The 14,597-nt window shown below is 45.8% G+C and overlaps 1 protein-coding gene across 3 annotated transcripts in view; it reads left to right on the top strand.

Moving 5' to 3' along the window:
- The window catches only part of RHOBTB1 (Rho related BTB domain containing 1), a 71,713-nt gene that overhangs the window by 31,886 nt on the left and 25,230 nt on the right, over positions 1 to 14,597 (top strand). Inside the window, exon 1 of one of the 3 annotated variants that reach the window (XM_018576679.1) lies at positions 7,454 to 7,476. The exons of the other annotated variants lie outside the window; for them this stretch is intronic. The gene's annotated coding sequence lies outside the window, so the exon portion shown is untranslated. Of the gene's footprint in view, positions 1 to 7,453; positions 7,477 to 14,597 lie in introns of those variants that run through there. 3 annotated transcript variants of the gene reach the window in all.

Raw genomic sequence — 14,597 nt, forward strand, 5'->3', positions numbered from 1 at the left:
CACAGACAGCGAGCCACCATCGCATGCCATCCCTGGGACTATTCTGCACTGCTAAAAGCTACAGCCCAGCCTGCCACTGATTATAGGGCTCATCACAAGTCACACTTCATTGCTGGGACTATTCTGCACTGCTAAAAGCTACACCCCAGCCTGCCACTGATTATAGGGCTCATCACAGGTCACACTGCATGGCTAGGACTATTCTGCACTGCTGAAATCTACAGCCCAGCCTGCCACTGATTATAGGGCTCATCACAGGTCACACTTCATTGCTAGGACTATTCTGCACTGCTAACAGCTACAGCCCCTTTTACAACTGATTGTCGGTCTCATCACATGTCACACTTCATTGCTAGGACTATTCTGCCATGTTAACAGCTACAGCCCAGCCTGCCACTGATTATAGGGCTCATCACAGGTCACACTTCATTGCTAGGACTATTCTGCACTGCTAACAGCTACAGCCCCTTCTACAACTATCGGGCTCATCACAAGTCACACTTCATTGCCAGGACTATTCTGCACTGCTAACAGCTACAGCCCAGCCTGCCACTGATTATAGGGCTCATCACAGGTCACACGTCATTGCTAGGACTATTCTGCACTGCTTACAGCTACAGCCCCTTCTACAACTGATTATCGGGCTCATCACAAGTCACACTTCATTGCCAGGACTATTCTGCACTGCTAACAGCTACAGCCCAGCCTGCCACTGATTATAGGGCTCATCACAGGTGACACGTCATAGCTAGGACTATTCTGCACTGCTAACAGCTACAGCCCCTTCTACAACTGATTATCGGGCTCATCACAAGTCACACTTCATTGCCAGGACTATTCTGCACTGCTAACAGCTACAGCCCAGCCTGCCACTGATTATAGGGCTCATCACAGGTCACACGTCATTGCTAGGACTATTCTGCACTGCTAACAGCTACAGCCCCTTCTACAACTGATTATCGGGCTCATCACAAGTCACACTTCATTGCCAGGACTATTCTGCACTGCTAACAGCTACAGCCCAGCCTGCCACTGATTATAGGGCTCATCACAAGTCACACTTCATTGCTAGGACTATTCTGCACTGCTAACAGCTACAGCCCCTTCTACAACTGATTATCGGGCTCATCACAAGTCACACTTCATTGCCAGGACTATTCTGCACTGCTAACAGCTACAGCCCAGCCTGCCACTGATTATAGGGCTCATCACAGGTCACACGTCATTGCTAGGACTATTCTGCACTGCTAACAGCTACAGCCCCTTCTACAACTGATTATCGGGCTCATCACAAGTCACACTTCATTGCCAGGACTATTCTGCACTGCTAACAGCTACAGCCCAGCCTGCCACTGATTATAGGGCTCATCACAAGTCACACGTCATTGCTAGGACTATTCTGCACTGCTAACAGCTACAGCCCCTTCTACAACTGATTATCGGGCTCATCACAAGTCACACTTCATTGCCAGGACTATTCTGCACTGCTAACAGCTACAGCCCAGCCTGCCACTGATTATAGGGCTCATCACAGGTCACACGTCATTGCTAGGACTATTCTGCACTGCTAACAGCTACAGCCCCTTCTACAACTGATTATCGGGCTCATCACAAGTCACACTTCATTGCCAGGACTATTCTGCACTGCTAACAGCTACAGCCCAGCCTGCCACTGATTATAGGGCTCATCACAAGTCACACTTCATTGCTAGGACTATTCTTCACTGCTAACAGCTACAACCCCTTCTGCAACTGATTATCGGGCTCATCACAAGTCACATTTCATTGCTAGGACTATTCTGCACTGCTAACAGCTACAGCCCCTTCTGTAACTGATTATAGGGCTCATCACAGGTCACATTTCATTGCTAGGACTATTCTGCACTGCTAACAGCTACAGCCCCTTCTGCAACTGATTATCGGGCTCATCTCAAGTCACATTTCATTGCTAGGACTATTCTGCACTGCTAACAGCTACAGCCCCTTCTGCAACTGATTATCGGGCTCATCACAGGTAACACTTTATTGCTAGGACTATTCTGCACTGCTAACAGCTACAGCCCCTTCTGTAACTGATTATAGGGCTAATAACAAGTCACACTTCATTGCTAGGACTATTCTGCACTGCTAACAGCTACAGCCCAGCCTGCAACTGATTATAGGGCTCATCACAAGTCACATTTAATTGCTAGGACTATTCTGCCCTGCTAACAGCTACAGCCCAGCCTGCAACTGATTATAGGGCTCATCACAGGTCACATTTAATTGCTAGGACTATTCTGCCCTGCTAACAGCTACAGCCCCTTCTGAAACTGATTATAGGCTAATAAAAAATGATCATAAGTCACGCTTCATCAGCAAAGCTATTCCAAATCTACAGCCCCCTCTGCAATGCATTGTAGTGCCCATTCCCCTCCCCCCCAGCACTGCATGGGTAATGGGTGATTTTTGTCTAGGGGTGTAGAGGACTTTTATTTACCAGATCCCCGCTCTTGCAGGATCCAAGACCGGCTCCTGCAGCCTCTTCCCCCCTCCTGCTCTCTGGCAGGCTGCTGACATCATCACGTCCGTCTAATGCAGAGCTCGCAACCCTTCATTGTATGTGAGGACGCTGATGGAGGGGAGAGAGGTGAGCGCCGACTGTCAGGGAAGCGGGGAATAAGGTGAGTAAAAGGTCTCTTCACCATAGACAAGGGGTGGGCAAGTCTGGTCCTCCAGCAGTTGTGGAACTACAAGTGCCATGAGGCATTGCAAGATTGGCAGCCTCAGGCATGACTCCCAGCGGCATCATGGAATTTGTAGTTAAAGCACAGCTGAAGGGCTGGAGTTGCCCACCCCTGTCCTAGACATAAAGGAGCAGTAAACCCTTGCAGTGCCTGGGCAACCTGAGATTTAGGATTTAAAGCTGAACTCCAGATGCAAAAACCTTGAAATGTATCCTTCAAAGGTCACAAAGGATATAAATCCACTTTGTGTGCACCAAATGCCTTTACACACACTTGTAAAAGTGGCAGTGACATCATCGCTGTGCTGTCCATCACCTGTGCAGAGAGCAGAGCTGTGGGAGGGACCCAGCAGGCTCCACCCACTACAGAAGGGGCGTAGACAAGACCAGTCACCCTGCAGAACGAGAGAGAGCAGCAGTGACTGGTCTTTATTAGAGGAAGGGGCGGAGACAAGACCAGTCACCCCGCACAAGGAGAGGGAGCAGCAGTGACCGGTCTTTATTAACTTCATTGCCAGGACTATTCTGCACTGCTAACAGCTACAGCCCAGCCTGCCACTGATTATAGGGCTCATCACAGGTCACACGTCATTGCTAGGACTATTCTGCACTGCTTACAGCTACAGCCCCTTCTACAACTGATTATCGGGCTCATCACAAGTCACACTTCATTGCCAGGACTATTCTGCACTGCTAACAGCTACAGCCCAGCCTGCCACTGATTATAGGGCTCATCACAAGTCACACTTCATTGCTAGGGCTATTCTTCACTGCTAACAGCTACAACCCCTTCTGCAACTGATTATCGGGCTCATCACAAGTCACATTTCATTGCTAGGACTATTCTGCACTGCTAACAGCTACAGCCCCTTCTGTAACTGATTATAGGGCTCATCACAGGTCACATTTCATTGCTAGGACTATTCTGCACTGCTAACAGCTACAGCCCCTTCTGCAACTGATTATCGGGCTCATCTCAAGTCACATTTCATTGCTAGGACTATTCTGCACTGCTAACAGCTACAGCCCCTTCTGCAACTGATTATCGGGCTCATCACAGGTAACACTTTATTGCTAGGACTATTCTGCACTGCTAACAGCTACAGCCCCTTCTGTAACTGATTATAGGGCTAATAACAAGTCACACTTCATTGCTAGGACTATTCTGCACTGCTAACAGCTACAGCCCAGCCTGCAACTGATTATAGGGCTCATCACAGGTCACATTTAATTGCTAGGACTATTCTGCCCTGCTAACAGCTACAGCCCCTTCTGAAACTGATTATAGGCTAATAAAAAATGATCATAAGTCACGCTTCATCAGCAAAGCTATTCCAAATCTACAGCCCCCTCTGCAATGCATTGTAGTGCCCATTCCCCTCCCCCCCAGCACTGCATGGGTAATGGGTGATTTTTGTCTAGGGGTGTAGAGGACTTTTATTTACCAGATCCCCGCTCTTGCAGGATCCAAGACCGGCTCCTGCAGCCTCTTCCCCCCTCCTGCTCTCTGGCAGGCTGCTGACATCATCACGTCCGTCTAATGCAGAGCTCGCAACCCTTCATTGTATGTGAGGACGCTGATGGAGGGGAGAGAGGTGAGCGCCGACTGTCAGGGAAGCGGGGAATAAGGTGAGTAAAAGGTCTCTTCACCATAGACAAGGGGTGGGCAAGTCTGGTCCTCCAGCAGTTGTGGAACTACAAGTGCCATGAGGCATTGCAAGATTGGCAGCCTCAGGCATGACTCCCAGCGGCATCATGGAATTTGTAGTTAAAGCACAGCTGAAGGGCTGGAGTTGCCCACCCCTGTCCTAGACATAAAGGAGCAGTAAACCCTTGCAGTGCCTGGGCAACCTGAGATTTAGGATTTAAAGCTGAACTCCAGATGCAAAAACCTTGAAATGTATCCTTCAAAGGTCACAAAGGATATAAATCCACTTTGTGTGCACCAAATGCCTTTACACACACTTGTAAAAGTGGCAGTGACATCATCGCTGTGCTGTCCATCACCTGTGCAGAGAGCAGAGCTGTGGGAGGGACCCAGCAGGCTCCACCCACTACAGAAGGGGCGTAGACAAGACCAGTCACCCTGCAGAACGAGAGAGAGCAGCAGTGACTGGTCTTTATTAGAGGAAGGGGCGGAGACAAGACCAGTCACCCCGCACAAGGAGAGGGAGCAGCAGTGACCGGTCTTTATTACAGGAGGGGGACGGAGACCAGACCAGTCACCCTGCACAAGGAGAGAGAGCAGCAGTGACCGGTCTTTATTACAGGAAGCTCCTACACACAGGCAGAGATTCACACACGAGATAACTGCTCAGATCTGGAAGAAATACAGAAAGCACACCAAGATTCAGATAGAAATAAACATCCTCCTTGTATTTAGACAACATTTGCTTATCCCAGAGTTCCGTTTTAATAACGATGCCCGCTGGTCTTTAGGGCACAGCTAAACCTAAAAACAAATACATTGATATATAGCAGCTGAGCCAGTCCTTGGATGAGGCGGCTGTGTTTACTTTTTAGTGTTTTTATTTCTATTGTTTTCACCTCATTCACACGAGAAACGGCCGGCACGTAACGCTCCATGCTGCGTGCACGGCCGTATCGGGCAGGTCCCGGGAAGGACAGGTGCTGCGTGTGATTAGTACCCAGCTCCCGTCCTTCTCTATGAGAGTACGCGGCCATACGCCGCCCTATGCTCACCCCAAGTGCGGGTGTCCCGGCTCAGACAGGATCCATCCTGTCAGAGTACGGACACCCGCGTCGACGTGCAGGGCGGGTGAGCGTAGGGCGGCGTATGGCCCCATACTCCCATAGAGAAGGACAGGGGCTGGGTACTAATCACACGCAGCACCTGTCCTTCCCGGGAGCTGAGCGATACGGCCGCGCACGCAGCACGGAGCTGTACGTGTCGGCCGTTTCTCGCGTGAAGGAGGCCTAATACTGCAGATATCACATTTCTTGCTCCTTCCTGTCCACAATCACTTCCCCAGGGTATCGATGAAAAGAGCCATTGTGTGAGAAGAACAGCAACACACACAGAATTTGTATTTTTTTAGGTTCTGTAGGGACATGCTAGAGTCTCTGTCAGCTTTTTATTGTTGTCTGTTTCCCTGTCACCGTTTTTCACTCACTTCCTGTCTGATAAAAGGTTAGCCCCAGAACAGAAAGAGAGGGGAAACCTCTCTAATGGAGCCCTAAAAGGCAATAAAATCCTTACAGGGTTTCTAACCAATTCCCATTCAATGCGAAATTAAACAAAAAAGTTTTGGGTGTAGATAAACTTTAATGAAAGATTTCTTACCTGGAGATCCTGCCACTAACATCACTTCCTGTTGTAGGCTGACAACACTAAGCCACTGCCTCACAATTAGCAGCAGCGTTGTCGGCTTGCCATGTGATTGCACTGAACCGTGCCATTTACGCATGCATTTACACATGGCTCGGGGTGAACGGGCCCTAAAAGTTTTAGTTTCCTGTAAAATCTGCTGGTCCCCTGAACACTCGCCCTGATATCCTGTTTGAGAGTGGCTCCTTTCCCTTGCAGGGTCCTATGGAGCCACCTTTGTGTGTGCTAGTAGGCTGTGTGTGTCTCCACAAAGACACAGCAAGGCAAGTCACTGGCCTGTTCCTCTTCACTCCCTTCTCCAAGCTTGTAGATGGACAGCTGCTGGAGACTGTTCTGTCCCTTGTGATCCTGCTCCCTGCTCTACCCTCCTCCAAGTTAGTAGATATGGGGTGGGCAACTCCAGCCCCCCAGTTGCTGTGGAACTACAAGTCCCATGAGGCATTGCAAGACTGACAGTTACAGGCATGACTCCCAGAGGCACGTTGGGATATGCAGTTAAAGCACATCTGGATAGCCGGAGTTGCCCACCCCTGTAGCAGATGGGCGGCTGCTGCAAACTGTTCTGTCCCTTTGTTCTTGTACTGGACAGGAAGTTCAGGGAAGCCGAGCTGAGAGAGTTGGAGCTGTTTGTAGACATGATGACTGTAAGTGTTTAGGCCAAAATGTAAAGAAATACTTTGTTGCAGGGTGATGTTTACGTGTCATCTGGATTCATTATTGAAAAATAGATGTACTATTTTAAATTGCAGCCAATCATAATGCGTCTTCCTGCAGACAGGTTTGTAAAGCATGAGTAACGGGAATGTGTATCTGTCCTCTGTACATTGTGCGGGTAATAGTAAGCTCGTATACATTTATACTCATGTTAGGGTTATTAACTCACCTTCCTGTTATGTCACACACATCTCACCTGTAAAAAAAAAACAATGGCAGGAACATGTACACATTCTTGTTTGGTACAGAACAAAGGTGAAAGGGATTCACCTGCCGTGAGGTTGATGCGAACATTTCTTAGGAGCGTATCATTGTTCCTGTTTAATTATTGAAGAGCTGAAGACTGGAAGCTGCGCCCTACGCTCAGGTAATATCAGCAGATGACTAAGGTAGCCGGCACACCTGTAAGCCTGTCGTATAGAGACGTGACTCATCCTGACTGCATGTCCGCCTCTATGACTAGATTGCAGCTTATATATTTGTCTAGTTGTCTAGTAAAGTTCAGCATGTGAAGAGCTCCCGCCTGCCTCACGCTCGGAGACCGGCCTCTGTCCAACCAGACAGCATCCAATTATTGTAAATGCCAGGATCAGAGAGGTCTGACTTCATGACAGTTCAATCGAGGCGGACTGAAAATTCTTGTGTGTGCTGACTGTACGTTCTGAGGTTGCTGCAAGCTGGGGACCAGGTGAGGCGACTCGATGAAGACATCACAGGGCTCCTTCTATGTTATCAGCAGATTTCTTTTATAATTACACTGCGGGTTCTAGTAAACACTTACAGGGTTAGTCACTAAAGGGTGAGGGGTTTGGAAAAGTGAACAACCTAGGATAACATAGTTGAACTGGAAAGTGAGCTGAATTGTAGAATGTTTCCAAATCAGCTATGTTGTCCTAGATTGTTCACTTCTCCTGCCTTCTCCATAACCCTGTTAATACCTAAAAACCAGGCATAGCTTTTAACTCTTCAGTGAAGTTATTACTGGTTACTGTTTGGGACTAGTACCTGTAGTTCCCACAGGCAGGACAGTAGAATTTGCTTGCTATAGAGCAGGAATAACTAACCTCTGTCACCACAGCTACTGTGGAGCTATAAAGTCTCACAGGGTTATTCACAAAAGGGTGAAGAGTTAGGAGAAGTGGACAGTCTAGGACAACATAGCTGATTTGGAAGAATTCTCCAGTTCAGCTCACTTTTCAGTTCAGCTATGTTGTCCTAGATTGTTCACTTCTCCAAACTCTTCACCCTATTGTGAATAGACCTGTCAATGTTCATTATCAGTTGGCATATAGGGACTTGTAGTTCCTCTGTGGCTGGAGAGGTCATCAAGCCAGCTATGCATTTTAGATGTGATATTTGTTTTTGGCAGGTGGTGGAATGTTTTAGTGTAGCTGGCCATTAAAGCTACCATTCCACTCTAGTCTTCGGGTTCCTTTGTACAAAAAAGTCCCTTACTCTGTGCCTTCCGCCTTCGCTCCGTTGAATCTTCACAATGCCGCCATTCACACATTCAAACTCCCAGGTGGACTGGGACAGAGTAGGGGATCTTGGCAGAGAAGTCTCATTGTTGGGGTCACCAAGACATGTTTTACCTGATGAAGGGGATCCTTTCGGACCCCGAAACATTCGTTGTTTTTTACCACGATGCACGTCAATAAATAGACGTATTTTGTAAATTTGGAGTGCCGGTGTCTCTTCTTTATCTCACGATTGTTACGGCTGCCACCCGTTGACTACCGCAGCACCCAATTCTTGAAGGGATTTACGCGGTCAGGTGTGCGATGGGACCATGGACTAACCAAGACATACACCAGGGGCTCAATCAGCCCACTGGGTTCCAATATGCCGCTGTTCACACATTCAAACTTCCAGGTGGACTGGGACAGAGTAGGGGATTTTGGCAGAGAGGTCTCATTGTTGGGGTCACCAAGACATACACCAGGGGCTCAATCAGCCCACTGGGTTGCACTTCTGAACCATTACAGACTTTTCCTCCAGACAGACATGAAGTTATGTTAAAGCTCAGTTAAAAAGGGTCTGTTTATCCGAAAACTATTATTTGTTTCAGCTTTTTCAGTTACATGCTTGGTTCAGCCTTTCTTTTACATACATAAGCTGTTATTACAAAGGAGGCACGCTGTCCCTGTTGGATTTTAATTGTATGGAATCCATGTGTAAAGATGCAGTATATTTTCAAATGATACTGGTACCTAATAGGGCTGATGACTTCAACAGTATGGTGAAGGGGGTATGGGGACTTATTGGGCAATCTGATGGGTGTCTGTATTAGAATGTGTAGGACATAGAATGTGCCCCTGAACAGCATATTTCATGTGTACAAGGAGGGTTGTACAAAGATGCTGCATGTATTTATTTTTTTAGCAAATAATCCGCCTGCACGCTTGTCTGGCAGCACGCTGGCAGATTACTGCCTAACAAACCTAAGTACATCTGTCACAGTTTAATTGCTGCAGACCCAATGCTGAAAGTGTACCTTCATTTCCTTCTTAGTAATAGTGAGTCACAGCTGTGTAAGGCTTCCTACGGGTTGTTAACTGGAAATTACCTGGTACCTTTTTTGCTGACTATATAGTTTGTGGGTAGGTAACAACCAGACTTGTGATGCCGTGTAACAGTCTTACATTGAGTAAAGAGGCACTCAAGTCCAAAAAGTCTCTTTTCAAGCAGCTATAATGGACACCTTCTACAGCTGGCTGTATAGTCAAATCTGGCTACCTAGATGGCTTTGGCTTTAAATTTAGGCATTCCAATTCCAATCCAATGCATATCGTACATATAGTCACATTTTCAAATATGTCTGTTCTACACTGCTGCCATATATAAAATGGCACAGAAAGATATATAGCGCCAACAGTTTGTGCAGCGCTTTACAATATAAGGAAGTCATTACAATCACAATACAAATCAAGACAAGATGGTAAGGAGGGCCCTGCCCGTGAGGGCTTACAGTCAGTTATTGTGTTGCTTTTCTGTCTAGTGATATAATGACTTTGGTAAGAATGTCTTGCTGTGCCCACGCGGATGTTGGGTATTGGCTCACAAAGTCCAAAATGGCTCTCGGCTGATAACCAGTCCATATCACCTTAGTGGTAATATTTTATTTGCCTGTGATATGGCTGTCTTACACTGGGGCTACAATTATTACTCTAGTTCAGCCTTACTCAATCAAGGTTCTATGGAACCCTAGGGTTCCTCCTTAGGTTTCTAGGGGTTCCTTGTGCAATGAGCAATTCTGCCTCTTTGATAAGTAACCAAAGACACCAATGATTGTTTTAGCTATCTGTAAGGAGGGGATTCTTCTAACTGATAAGAGTAGAGATGAGGGAGGGCTTGGTGCATTCACCTGAGTTTGCTCAAGCCTTCTAAAAACTGACCTTCAACCTCTCCTCCCGATCCAATCCATGGGGGCAGTTGCAGCAAGGGCATTCCCCACCCCTTTGTGATGAATAGCTGCAAGACTCCCCACAACCGATTGGGTCAGGAGGTGGGATTTATGGTCAGAGTTTTGGGCAGACTTTGGATGAACTGGGTTCATATCAAAGCCAAGCTTCATTATTAGTAAAGAGCATTCTTCCCACTGACCGTCACACTACTGTACTATAAGCTGTAGATAAAAGAAGGTATTGGCAGGGTTCCCTGAGGCCACAATTATTTCAAGGGTTCCTCCATGTTAAAGGAGAACTATGAGGTGAGTGATTTTCACTCAACCTCATAGTTGGAGCCGACGTGTGACAATGAAACTGTCACACGTTGGCTCAATAGATCGGGAAGTGAGCGAACGCATACCGTCGCTCGCTCACTTCTGGATCATGTCCCTGCAGAGAGCCGTGACTGTCACTCACGGCTCCCTGCAGGGATTCCCCCCTCTCCTGTCCGATCCTCCAGCACTGACTAGCGGAATGGACGGGGAGGGGGCGGGCACAGCTGCCTCTAGATACTGTCACTCACGCAGCTGGGTGGCTATCGACTGTATCGTAATGTCGGGATCAGTCCCGGCTGCGGCGGTCTCAGTATACCGCGAGAGGCAGCTCGTGGTATACTGAGCTTTGGGTCACGGGAGGATGCTGGTTTATGTCCTCCCATGACCCTAAGAAGTACTATGGGGAAAAACACTTACCCCATAGTTCTCCTTTGAATAGGTTGAGAAAGGCTGCTCTAGTGAGTCCCATTTCTGATCACTAAACCACACCTTTCCCACCCAGCAGTAAGAATCTGTATCAGACGTCCGTCTATCCTCTCTCATGTCTGCAACTAGTGCAGACACTCACACTGGCAGCCTTATTTGAAATTTCAGGTAGTATGTAGGGAATGATAAGAAAACTAAGGCAATCATTTGCAAATTTTAAAATGTTTTTAATGGCAAATATTGCTTCCAAAAGTGTTGCCCCATTATAAAACTATTGTAGTCTGTTTTGCAGATAACCTTGCTAGTTTATAGACATTTGCCACCCTATGATAATAGTACCCTAAAGAAAGACTTTCAAGTGTGTTTATGGAAGAAAAAACTGTATATAAATTTAAAAAAAAAGAAAAATGTTTAATAATAATTCTTATGAACATATAGGAAACTAATGGATTATTTAGCAGCTGCTTGTTCTTCCACAGCACCGGGATAACAAGAACAGCATTTTTTGAAAAGCTTTTTCTTGCCAAGTTCAGGTAATTAAACCTAAAGTACGTTAAACAGCTTCAAATTAGTGCAAAGGTAAGACGTTTGGACTTTGGGCATAAACACTTGTTTACTAATTAAATGGCAATGACTTTGGGAGAAGTTCTAGAACATAATCTGGCCCCGGGGCAAGCTTCTATTTGACCAGGGGCAGAAAAAGGAACGTGCAAAAAAAAACCCCCGCACGTCATCCCTACCTTGTATGGTCAGTTTATAGCTTACACGTGAGAGTTATTGTGACAATTTGTGTTAATAGCTAGCTGATGAAAGTTACATACCTGCATTCCCTCCCTTGTCTGCTGTCACACATTGTAATCATGATTGCAACATAAAGTAGCATACTTTGTCTTGGTGTACGGTGTTTGTGAGACACTCATACTTCCTCTACAGAGGCTTTGTTGTGTCCCAGGGATATTAGCCATACGTGTGTGTGTGTACACATGCATATGGTGTGCTCTGTTTTGTTTTGTTTTTTTTATTTCCAAAGTACAGTAATACCTCCGGTTCACGAACGCTTCTGTTCACGAACAATTCGGTTCGCGAACATTAAGTTCAGCAAAATTTTGCTTCCGTTCACGAACTCCATATCGAGTGAGGAACACGACCACGGCCATCTTCCCTGCAGACAGACCTGTGCACATGTGCTGTGAAGCTTTTTTGTGTGCTTTTTCGCACATACAGTATATGATTCAGTTCGCGACCAGAATCGTGGAACGATTTAAGTTCGTGAACCGAGGTTCCACTATATATATTTAATATCACCATAATAAATATGCAGAAAGCATTTGAAAAAAAGATGCTAATAATTCATCGACCTGTTTATAAAACTTTTCCTCTCTGGGTAAAAAGAGACTTTATTGACTTTACTCAATGAAGAGTGCTAATTCTGGAGAAACGTAGCAAATCAGAGTTCACTCTGCTTAAAGTGACACTAAACTCAGGAGTTAAATGCATTCAAGTACATTAACTATTAACAAAAATGAAGCTTATTTGTACATCACTCAGCTGAAGATGCTCAAATAATCTCTGAATTGGTGCTGACACTGTCCTTCCTTGTGGAGAGTGGCTACTTTTCTTCCCCATGGTCCCTGTGTGTGTTGTAAAGAAGCCATTGCTCCAAGCTCGCTCCCGTGATGGACTACCATCTCAAGTTTAGTTTACTAATTTGTATTGAGATTGTAGTCCATCACAGAAGTGAGCTTGGAGCGGTGACTACTTCACAACACACACACAGGGACCATGGGGAAGAAAAGTAGCCACCCTCCAGAAGGAAGGACAGTGTCAGCATAAATTCAGAGATGATTTGAGGATCTACAGCTGAGTGATACACAAATAAGATACAGCATTGTTAATAGTTAGGGTACTTGAATGTATTTTTAAGATTTAACGCCTGAGTTTAGTATCAATATAAATCTTCATTGACCTTCAATCTCTGCAGCTGACGCAGATTCACCGTTTTACTAACTGCAGTACCAAAACCATTGAATGACCTTCAGATGTGCTTAGAATCTACTGCATTGTATAATCACTTTTATAGAAGTATCATATGATATTTGGCCTATTTTGCACCATCTGTTTTTAGTCTTTTTGGATGTGTTGTAAGTCCAGAAGCTGATACAAACTCTCTACGGTTTTACATGTCCTATGTTGCTTCCTATCTGTAGAGTGCTCTAGGCTTGCCGTATTGAGACGTTGATAATTACTCCAGTCATATGTGGGACCTGGCCAGGTTTCGTGCATAACAGCATAGAGTCTGGTTCAAACACGGCTATAGATTTTCTGGGTTATTGCTCTGGGGTTAGCAGCTTCAGGCTTGGAGAATTGGAGAGTCAGCTTTCACATTTTTTTCTACTTTTGCCTGAAGGTGCTGTCAAGTGTAACGCGTCATTATTGAGATGAGTGGAATCACTAGACATAGTTTTTCAAAACATTGGGTGTCCATTTCATAGCCATTGTTATTGGAACATTTACTTCTTTCAGCGGGACTTGCAGTTGTTTTTAGAAGATGTTTATATGGCGACCATAACTTCTCACAGGCAACATATGATAGGTTCAGAATGGTACCATGGTATCCTTATTAATGTGGTTATTGGTCAATTGCAGAGGTGGATAAATGAACCTGAAATTCAGGATCCAGTCTGTTCAATCCAGAATCCAGCAGGATTTTTTTGGAGCCAGCTCCATTGATAACAACTAAAAAAATTCTCAAAAGTTAGACGCCAGCTGTCAAATTTTAGGAGCTACCTGGCTTCTGGGATTTGGTCCAGCCCATGTTAATATACTGACCACTCCTGTAGATGGTAATATACTGACCGCTCTAGAAGACCACTGCAAAATCTAGTCCCCCTACTACACGGGTAGGCAACCTCGGCACTCCAGCTCTGGTGAAAGTACGAATCCCATCATGCCTCTGGGAGTCATACCTGTGGGGGTCAGTCTTCCAGTGCCTCATGGGACTTGTAGTTCCTCAATATTTGGAGTGCCCACCCCTGCCCTACTCTATCAGTTGTTGCTGTTATGTGGCAGTCACTAAAAATGTGCTGTAGTTCTATGCCCAGCATATTTGCAGCTCTTCACCTATCTGCTTGCATTGCATTGTTTTCAGGAATTAACATTTCCAGCGAAGTTGTACTTTCTCTAACACTAAATGGATAAGTGATCTCAATTAGGTTTGTTCTGATCATAGGGGCTTAGAGCAGGGGTGGACCAATTTAATATGAGTTTCTTGAGCCAGTCTGTCCAATCCGAGAGTCAACAGGGTTTTATTTTAGGAGCCAGCTGTATTGACGATAACTAACCAAAATCTTAAAGATTAGGCGCCAGCTGTAATTTTTAAGGAATATTGGCTATCTGGGTCCTGGGATTTGTGCAGCCCTGACTTAGGGATAGAAAGTAAAGGGACATTGGGATTCTAGGATTGTCATGGTGGTAATTTTTAGAGTGAAACTCCACACAAACCTTTTGTTTTGGATAGGGAAGGGATAGAACCTTTGCCAGCTTTTTATTGCTATCCTTGTCCCCATTGGGTAAAATTGAACTTTCTTAATGTCTTGGTGACAGTGGTCATCAGGCATTGCTGTCTGCATCACTATTGGGGACATATTTGGGGATCAGTAGGA

The sequence above is a fragment of the Nanorana parkeri genome, unplaced genomic scaffold (genome assembly GCF_000935625.1).
Source record: "Nanorana parkeri isolate BGI_ZX_2015 unplaced genomic scaffold, ASM93562v1 scaffold73, whole genome shotgun sequence".
Classification (NCBI taxonomy): Eukaryota; Metazoa; Chordata; class Amphibia; order Anura; family Dicroglossidae; genus Nanorana; species Nanorana parkeri.